Raw genomic sequence first — 9,748 nt, forward strand, 5'->3', positions numbered from 1 at the left:
TGCAGGATATATCCGGCCCTCTACATCTCCGGCTGCGGCGGGTTTCTTCTTTGTGGAAAAAAAGGATGGAGGGCTCCGGCCATGCATAGACTATCGTGGCTTGAACTCTATCACGGTGCTGTACCCCTATCCTCTCCCATTAGTCCCAGCTGCTCTCGAACAACTACAAGGAGCTAAGGTGTTCACTAAACTTGATCTGTGCAGTGCCTATAACCTGATCAGGATAAAGGAGGGAGATGAGTGGAAAACTGCATTTCACACCACGCATGGACACTATGAATATTTAGTCATGCCCTATGGACTCACCAATGCCCCCGCAGTATTTCAGTCTATGATAAATGAAGTGTTCAGAGATATGCTCCACAGTTACGTTATTGCTTATATCGACGACATACTGATTTATTCGGCTGATTTTGAACAACATGTTTCCCATGTTCGAGCTGTGCTCCACCGCCTTGCAGCCCACAACCTCTTCGTGAAGTTGGAGAAGTGTGAATTCCACTGCCCCTCCATTACATTTCTGGGGTATGTGATCTCACAGAAAGGAGTGGAAATGGACCAGTCCAAAGTATCAGCTATCACGTCCTGGCCTGAGCCCACTAATATTAAGGGTCTACAACGATTCCTGGGATTTGCAAACTTTTATCGCCGCTTCATTCGGAACTATAGTACCATAGCCAGCCCATTGACCTCGTTATTAAAAGGTAAACCACAAAAACTAAGATGGACAGACCAAGCCAGAACAGCCTTCCATAAACTCAAGCAAAGCTTCTCTTCTGCCCCCATACTCTGTCACCCACGACCGGATTTACCATTCACAGTGGAGGTGGACGCCTCAAACAGCGGTGTAGGTGCGGTGCTCTCTCAACGCCAGCCAGAGTCTGGTAAGCTACACCCATGTGCCTTCTTTTCCCGTAAGCATACACCGGCAGAATTGAACTATGATGTGGGTAATAAGGAACTTCTCGCTATGAAGGCCGTGCTGGAAGAGTGGAGACATTGGTTGGAGGGGGCCAATCACCCGTTTTTGAATCTAACTGATCACTGTAACCTTGCATATCTCCGTGAAGCTAAATGCCTTAACCCACGCCAAGCCAGGTGGGCCTTGTTCTTCTCACGTTTCAAGTTCTCCGTCACTTATCGTCCCTGATCCAAGAACGGGAAAGCTGACGCTCTCTCCAGAATTCATGAGGTCGTCGAGCCATCTTCACACCCAGACAACATCCTTCCACCCTCTGTCCTTGTAGCCCCCATACACTGGGATATCATGGGTGAGATTGAACAAGCCTACACCTCAGAAGCACTACCCCCAAATTGTCCATGCTCCAAGTGGTATGTGCCCACTGCGCTTCGTCTGAGAGTGATTAGGTGGACCCACGAAAGCCCCAGCACAGCCCACCCAGGCATACATCGAACTACCCAGTTACTGCGCCAGACTTTCTGGTGGTCCTCTCTAAGCCAAGATGTGGAGAAGTTTGTCCGTTCATGCTTAGTCTGTGCCCAATCTCAGACAGGCCGCCACCTGCCTGAAGGCTTGTTAGAACCACTACCCATCCCACACTGTCCCTGGTCACACATTTCCATAGACTTTCTCACAGACCTTCCCGAATCTTAGGGCTTCACGACAATTATGGTCGTTATTGACCGGTTCTCTAAGGCCTGTAAATTAGTCCCATGAAAGGCTTACCCACGTCCATGGAAACCGCCCAAGCCATCTTTCAAAATGTGTTCCGGAATTTTGGCCTCCCTGAGGACATTGTGTCGGATCGGGGCACACAGTTTACCTCCAGAGTGTGGCTGGGGTTTTGTAAACAGTTGGGGATTAAAGTCAGTCTTAGCTCGGGGTATCATCCCCAGTCCAATGGCCAAGCTGAGCATCTTAATCAAGAGCTGGGGAGGTTCCTGAGGGTGTATTGCAGCAGGGAACAGCACCGATGGAGTGAGTTTCTCCCATGGGCCGAATACGCACAGAACTCCTTAATCCACTCCTCGACGGGTTTGACTCCGTTCCAATGTGTACTTGGCTATCAGCCACCATTGTTCCCGTGGTCCGGAGAACCCTCCGACGTCCCCGCGGTGGATGAGTGGTCTAGGAGAAGCCAAGAGGTCTGGGAACGAGCCCATGTCCACCTTCAAAGAGCGATTCATAGACAGGAAATTCAGGCAAATCGCCTGAATCGCCTGGTATGGGGTTCCAGTTCCTTCCAGAGACTCTCATGGAGAAGGGTATAACTTGCTCCCGTATCCAAGATTGCTTTTCCTCTCCAATCTCCAATATGAACGGGTATGACCAACTGTTGAGGTATGGGAACAAACTTATTAGTGTCAGACTTATTGGATGACTTTGTAGGAAGTGAAATTGACAGGGCATTACTGGATGGTGATACTCCATGCTTCAGTGGCTGGAAGGAACTGCTGACTGGATGACTGGGTCGACTGCAGGGAGGAATAGGGTGGACAGTTACCTGGTGGATGCTGTCCTTTACATCTCCAGCACTGGACTGGTGGCCTTTCAACAGCTTGATTGATGGTAGGTCTCTGTGGTTGAGTCATCCGTCCTTCATAGTGTAACTGCTGAACATAATCTTTCTCCAGCTGAAAGCCTAGTTTCACCATCTCATCCACTGTATTTACTCTGCCACGACGTTGGCTGGCTAGGTAAGGCTCAATGTTTTTGAGAATCATTTTTACTAGCTCACTCTCCATTAGGGAGTGCTGCCACCATTTGCACAGTGCTCTGTATGAGAAAGCAAAGTCTCTGATTGATTCCTTTTCTGCCTGTGTTCTATTTCGGACCCTCTCCGCCAGCTCATCTTCATAGTCCTCAGAGAGGAAGGCTGAGAAGAAAGCAGTTTCAAACTTGTTCCAGGTAGTAATAGAAGATCGCACAACTTCCCACCAATCACGTGCCATGCCATATAGGACAGTGCGGAAGGTAGCCAAGAGGACAGCATCAGTCAGAAGATGTAAGGCCAAAAAGTCCTGACAGCAAGCTAGATATAACAAGGGATCAGTATCATCTGAAAGTCTTCCAAATGTTGGAAAAGTTAGTTTCAAATGATCACTTTTGACAGCAAGCAGTGGGAGTGTCAATGGAGCAATCACTGAAGGAGCAGACGAAAGACTGGTTCCGGGTGTCGATACTGGTGAGGTCTTTGAAAGGTCTGCCACTTGCTTTTCATGTGTTTTGAAATATTTCCTCATTTCCAAATGAAGATCCTTTAGGTGGTCTCTGATGACATCTAGTTGAGTGCTACAGTGCTGAATCTCATTGGAAAGGTTTTCATGAATCTTCCCACATTCTTGTGTAGCTCGAATATCCTTTTGTAATTCCACCTGAACCTCTTCGACCATGAAGCGAACCTCTGAAATTAAGGTAATTTCACTTCTCTGGACTTCTTCTGTCACCATCACCTTCAGGGCTTTTGTCAGTTGATCTGTGCTTTCTCCCTCATCTCGTCTCCATGCAGTTACCGTATCCAAGATTTTCTGATGGTTGTATTCCACGTTTGCAGCCAGTGTTGCAAGCTTTTCCTCATGTAAAGAAATGGATTTTGCAGATTCTTGGGTAAGTTCTTTCACAGCTTTTTCTTGCTGTTTTATGCAGTCAATTAACTGATCCCAGTTTCCTTGAACATGGGCAGTGAGCTGATGGATTTCTCTTCCTGGAGTAGGCAGGTAGCCAGGGAGGTCATGCTGCATCACTGAGGAGTGGGTGGTACACTGTGGCTCACCTCAGTGAGCACTGAGGAGCACTGGTACACAGTTGCATTGGGTCAGGCTCACATGAAGGACTGCCACATGGAGGTGTGGTGGAAAAATGCACTTGGGACCTGGGGTGGGGCGCAAGGTGTGTGGGTGTGGAGTGATAGCTGGGAACCTGAATAGGTGGAGGAAATTGTCTTTGTTGCATGGGTGGCCAATGAGGAGTGTCTATGTCTGGGAGATCAATTTCCACAGAAGTTGAAGGGGAAAGGGGAGTAGAGGTCATGTTTGTATTGTGTAAATGTGTGGGCAATATGAAATGTTGGGCAAATAAAATCAAAAAAGAAATACTGGAATGTATGGGTTTGTTTGGGGGGCAACAGGACAAGATTTATAAGATTGTAAACAATATGTTCAAAATTTACAAGATGTTTAAAGTTTTCCCCAACACAAAACACCACACAGTTTAACCCAGTAAACACATTAAACATTAAACCCAGTAATTCAAGTTCACATTCAAATTCAAGTCTTTCAGTTCATGCACTTCTTTTTCTTTTTTTTTTTTAGTTCAAGTCCCTGTTCAGGCACCACTTCTGTAATGGTGGAGACATCCAATTGAACATTTTAACTAAAATAATACTAGTTTGGGCGCCAGACAGGGGTTAGCCTGTCAAAATAATTAAATGATTAACCAATTAACCCAGATTGTCGTCAAATGCCACCTATTACATACAAGATTATAATAGTAACCATAGATATGTAAAAAAAGAGAAATAAATGCACATAGAAGGAAAATGTCAGTTTAAGGTTTGCATATGTTTTTTGGGGAAACTATACATCATACATTCAACCACAATTAAACAAAAAAAAACAAAAACACAAAAACTAAACAAAACCATCAAACCCTCCAAAAAAACAATCTGCGGTGATTGCGAGGTTTCTGTATTCACAGCAGCAGTTTCGAGCCTCCGGTGCTCGATTAGTTACAGTTCCGACCCGAGGATCAAAAAAAAGGAAACACAAACAAGATTAGATCCAGTCAGTCTCTTATTAAGGAAAACAAAGGGCTATGACGTGAAAGAGAAAAGAAATCAAAAATACTCACATTAAGGGGAGTTTGTTGCGGTATGCAAGTGACAAATATGTGTGTGTGTGTGTGTGCATGGCAAACCGTGGGCCATCCAACCGGCAGCGTTGGCTTGGGAACTCGGGACAGAGTTTCACACAGCAGATCTGGAGTGGATCTTCATCAGGGAAAGAAGGCATCCAGGTAAAGGCACTTCCCATTCACTCCTGAGACAACACGTCACTTTGTGCTGGTCCTGCGCTCGGATAATGATCTCGGTGACCCTCCAGCTTTTACTCCAGCAGTACCCCTGCATGAGTTTGTGCTCAGCTGATACTGGTGCAGCCACCACCCTGGACACTCGCAGTCTCTTCCTCTGATCCTCACTCAGACAAAAAAACCCCCATTTTGTTCCTAGACCGCTGTATATATCACTACCTCACTTCCTTCCCCAAATTAAATTCCCATTCCTATTCGCTGGCCGTCATGATGTTTAGTTTGGTTTCACTTTCCGCTCCGCCTTTACTGCTCCGCCACAATCCATAGAAAAAATTGAGCTCAGCAAGTTTAGGTAGCTGGGCTAGAAGGTATATATACTGGGGGATTGGTGAATGGGGGTGCACTTGACCGCATTGATTCATGAATCTGTGTATTTGAGTGTCAGTTTTTCTGTGATAATTTTTCAATAAAACCGGTTGCTTTATCTCATCCAAACCTGGAGGAGTTCTTTATTTCTTTGTTTTTTCCTGCATTTTTGATCTGAACTATAAGATCTTTGATAATATTGGTAATTGAAAAAGGCTCCAGGACCACTCTGAAGTGTCCACCCGGAGAGGGGCTCTGGGTTCTGACAAGTGGACGGGCGAGGGCCTCTTCGATATACTCCTCCATCACCTGTTTTTTGGGGAGTGACAGGGGGTAGACACGATTCTGGGCGGTGTTCTGTTGGGAAGAAGCTCAATAGCACAGTCCCAGAGTTGATGTAGGGGTAGCTTGGTAGCTTTTTCTTTGCTGAAAACCTCCTAGAACTGGTATTCGTCAGGAAGATTAACTTTGAGGGGTGATTCTGGGCTCTCTATGGATGTGGATAAACACAGGCAGGTTACATAATCTTTAAAACAGTTCTTTTTCCAGAAAGTGGACGATTTTGATGGTGGCAGCACGTATGGATGCAACAGCTCCTGGCTCTCGCTTTTGGTGTGTTTTTGTTTGTTTTTTTGTGTGTTTTTCATCTGTTGCTTCTATGAAGCGCAATTATAGCCATCAGGACTTACTGGACATTGGATTTCAGCACAAGATTGCAGTCACACACGACTTTCATCGCACTCACAACATTCCAGTGGACATCGCCAGACCACTGGGATCCCCCTGGATTGTTGTTGGCCATGGCAGATGGTGCAGACGGCGTCGGGAGAGGAAACAAAAGCGGGGCTGCCGGGCCGGCCTTCTTGCGAGACTTAGAAAACAACCACACAAGCCTCCGCTACCAAGTATGTTTCTCACCAACACAAGATCCATGGCTCACAAAATGGACGAATTGGAGCTACATATTGCCAGAGATCGCTACATCCGCTACTGCTGTATTATGATCACATCTGTGACCTGCTTCACCTGCGAATCCCCGACGCAGCAGTGCAGCTAGCTAGCCGCACTCTTCACCGCTGGGATAGAAACAAAGACTCTGGTAAGAGCAGAGGAGGGGATATGTGTATATATGTACACAATGACTGGTCAAACAACAGTATAATCATAGACAGCCACTGCTCTCCAGACCTAGAGTTCATGGTTGTTAAACGCCCGTTCTCTTTACCAAGAGAGCTAACAGTAGTGATTGTCACCGCAATTTATATACCACCCGACGCTAAATTTAATATAGCTCTTGCTCTCCTACTAGACGCCGTAAATAAACAGCAGCGAGCCCACCCCGACGGCGTACACATTATAGCAGGAGATTTTAATCAGGCAGAACTCAAAACTGTACTCCCACACTTCTTCCAACATGTAAATTGCTCGACCAGAGGGGAAAACACAATTGATAATGTGTACACCAACATCAAACATGCATATAGAGCCACCCCTCTCCCTCACCTAGGCCAGTCAGATCATCTCTCTCTGCTCCTTACTCCAGCATATATCTCTCTCAGAAGGAGAACAACACCACTCACAAGGACTGTGACTACATCCTCACTTCCTCAGCTCCAGGACTGTTTTGCATACACTGACTGGGATGTTTTTGAACATCATGACCTGGCTGTTCACACTGAGGCTATGCTGGTCTACATCAAGTACTGTATGGACAACATCACAGTGAATAAAATCATCCGGGTTTTTTCCAACCAGAAACCCTGGATGACTAGACAAGTCCACAAGCTCCTTAAAGACTGTGATGTGGCCTTTAGGTCGGGTGATGGAGCTCTTTACAGTGCTTCCAGAGCCAACCTGAAGAGAGGAATTAAGGAGGCAAAGAGGGATTACAAAAGGAGGGTAGAGGATCACTTCATAGATGGCAACCCAAGACAGGTATGGCAGGGACTCCAGCACTTAACCAACTTCAGAGGCAGCAGTGATGCAGCTGGGAACAGCTCAGCCTCACTGGCAGAGTAGCTGAACTGCTTTTTTGCTCGCTTCAACACACCACAGCGGCACAAAGCCACACCACCTCAGCCCAGGAGCACAAAGTGAGGCAGGTGCTCAGAGCAGTGAACCCACAGAAAGCTGCTGGCCCTGATGGCATTCCTGGGAAGGTGCTCAAGGGGTGTGCTGACCAGCTCTCAGGAGTCCTCACCAACCTCTTCAACCTTTCCCTGACACAAGCCTCAATCCCATCCTGCTTGAAATCATCCACAATTATCCTCATATCTAAGAAACCAGCCACAGATAGCCTCAATGGCTATCGCCCCATCACCCTCACTCCTGTCATCATGAAGTGCTTCGAGAGGCTGGTCCTACAGCACCTGAAGACCTGCCTCCCCTCCACCTTTGATGCACATCAGTTTGCCTACAGAGCAAACAGATCAACTGAGGACGCAATAGCCATAGCTCTTCATAATGCACTGAGCCATCTGGAACATCAGGAGAACTATGTGAGGACGCTTTTCATTGATTACAGCTCAGCATTTAACACAATCAAACCAGACATCCTCTTCAATAAACTGATAGACCTGGGCCTCCCTTCACTCACCTGCGCTTGGATCAGAGACTTCCTGACCAACCGCCCTCAGAATGTTAAACTTGGGCCTCACATCTCCTCCACCCGCACACTCAGCATCGGCTACCCTCAGGGGTGTGTGCTGAGTCCATTGCTGTACTTCCTCTACACATGCGATTGCTGCCAAGCCCATCATCAGAACGCCATCATCAAGTTTGCTGATGATACCACAGTGGTGGGTCTGATCACAAGGGGGGATGAGGCTGCCTATAGGGATGAGATCCTGAGACTGTCAGAGTGGTGTTCAGCGAACAACCTGGCACTGAACACCACCAAAACAAAAGAAAACATCCTTGACTTCAGAAGGCAGAGAGCAGACCCCGCTCCCCTCTACATTAATGGAGATTGTGTTGAGAGGGTTCAGACATTTAAATTCCTTGGCACCATCATCTCTGAAGATCTCACATGGTCTGCCAACACCACAGCAACCATCAAAAAGGCTCAGCAGCGCCTTCACTTCCTGAGAGTACTGAAGAAGAACAATCTGAGGGAGAAGCTGCTGGAGACCTTCTACCACTCTGTGGTGGAGAGCCTACTGATGTACTGTATATCAGTATGGTATGGCAGCTGCACTGAGGCAGACAAGAAGGGAATACAGAGAATAATTAACACCGCACAGAGGATCATCAGCTGCCCCCTTCCCTCCCTGAAGGATGACTCCCGCTGCCTAAACAGAGCTCAGAACATTGCAAAAGACCACTCGCACCCTGGTTCCCACCTGTTCTGTGTAGGCGCTACAGGTGCATCAAAACCCGAACAAACAGACTCAAGAATAGCTTTTTCCCCAGAGCTATAATCACACTGAACACACACACGCACTAACCCCCCCCCCAGGCCCCCCCACCCCAGCACAACTTTTCCACTCAGTGTTCTACCAGTGCAATATCACTAATACCTCAGTGAAATATTAGGCAATTTTCACTCAGTGTAATATGTGTATTTTACCGGTACAATGTTCTACTTAATGCAACATGTATATTCTACCAGTGCAATAACTCTAATATTTCAGTGCAATATTTCTACAATATTTTATTCTATTTTATTCCATTTATTTTATTTTAATTATTTGTTTTTTTTCTTTCTGTACCTATGCACCTCAAGCAGAAGCTCTACTATTTCGTTGTATATTGTGTAAGATGACAATAAAGACATTCTATTCTATTCTATTCTATTCTTAACTCCCCCTCCTTCCAAGTGATATCGGGATTGGGATGCTGGAGCCAGGGGAGGCCCAGAATGACCAGATTGGAAAGCAATGAGATGACAAAGAAGCTCAGCTTTTCGTGGTGAAATAGTCCAATCTGGACGTCCAGGAGTCATGTGCGGTGAGTCAAGAGGCCCTCGCCGATAGGTTGGTCATTAATGGCGGTCACTCGTAAAGGCGGTGTGCATGGGATGGTGAGTATGTTGTGTGCCCACACCACGCTGATGTCGATCAGGTTGACTGCAGACCCAGAGTCAATTAGCGCTATGACAGAAAAGCAAGAGTCATTGTGAAGAAAAAAGGCAGGGAGAGAAACTTTAGATGACAGCTTAACAACCTCTACCTGAGATGTGGTAGGCTTCTCCGGGCAGTGAAACACACAGTGACCAGGTTTTCCACAGTAGAAACATAAGTGCAGCTGGGTACAGCATGTGCGTTCCTCCTCTGAGACACGGGACCTCTCCAGTTGCATGGGCTCAGCTGTATCGTCTCTGGGAACAGGATATTCCACCATTCAGTGGGGCATGGAACAGAGCGAGGTGGTTGGAGGGCGGTGCTGGCGACG

Source organism: Hemibagrus wyckioides, linkage group LG11 (genome assembly GCF_019097595.1).
Source record: "Hemibagrus wyckioides isolate EC202008001 linkage group LG11, SWU_Hwy_1.0, whole genome shotgun sequence".
Taxonomy (NCBI): domain Eukaryota; kingdom Metazoa; phylum Chordata; class Actinopteri; order Siluriformes; family Bagridae; genus Hemibagrus; species Hemibagrus wyckioides.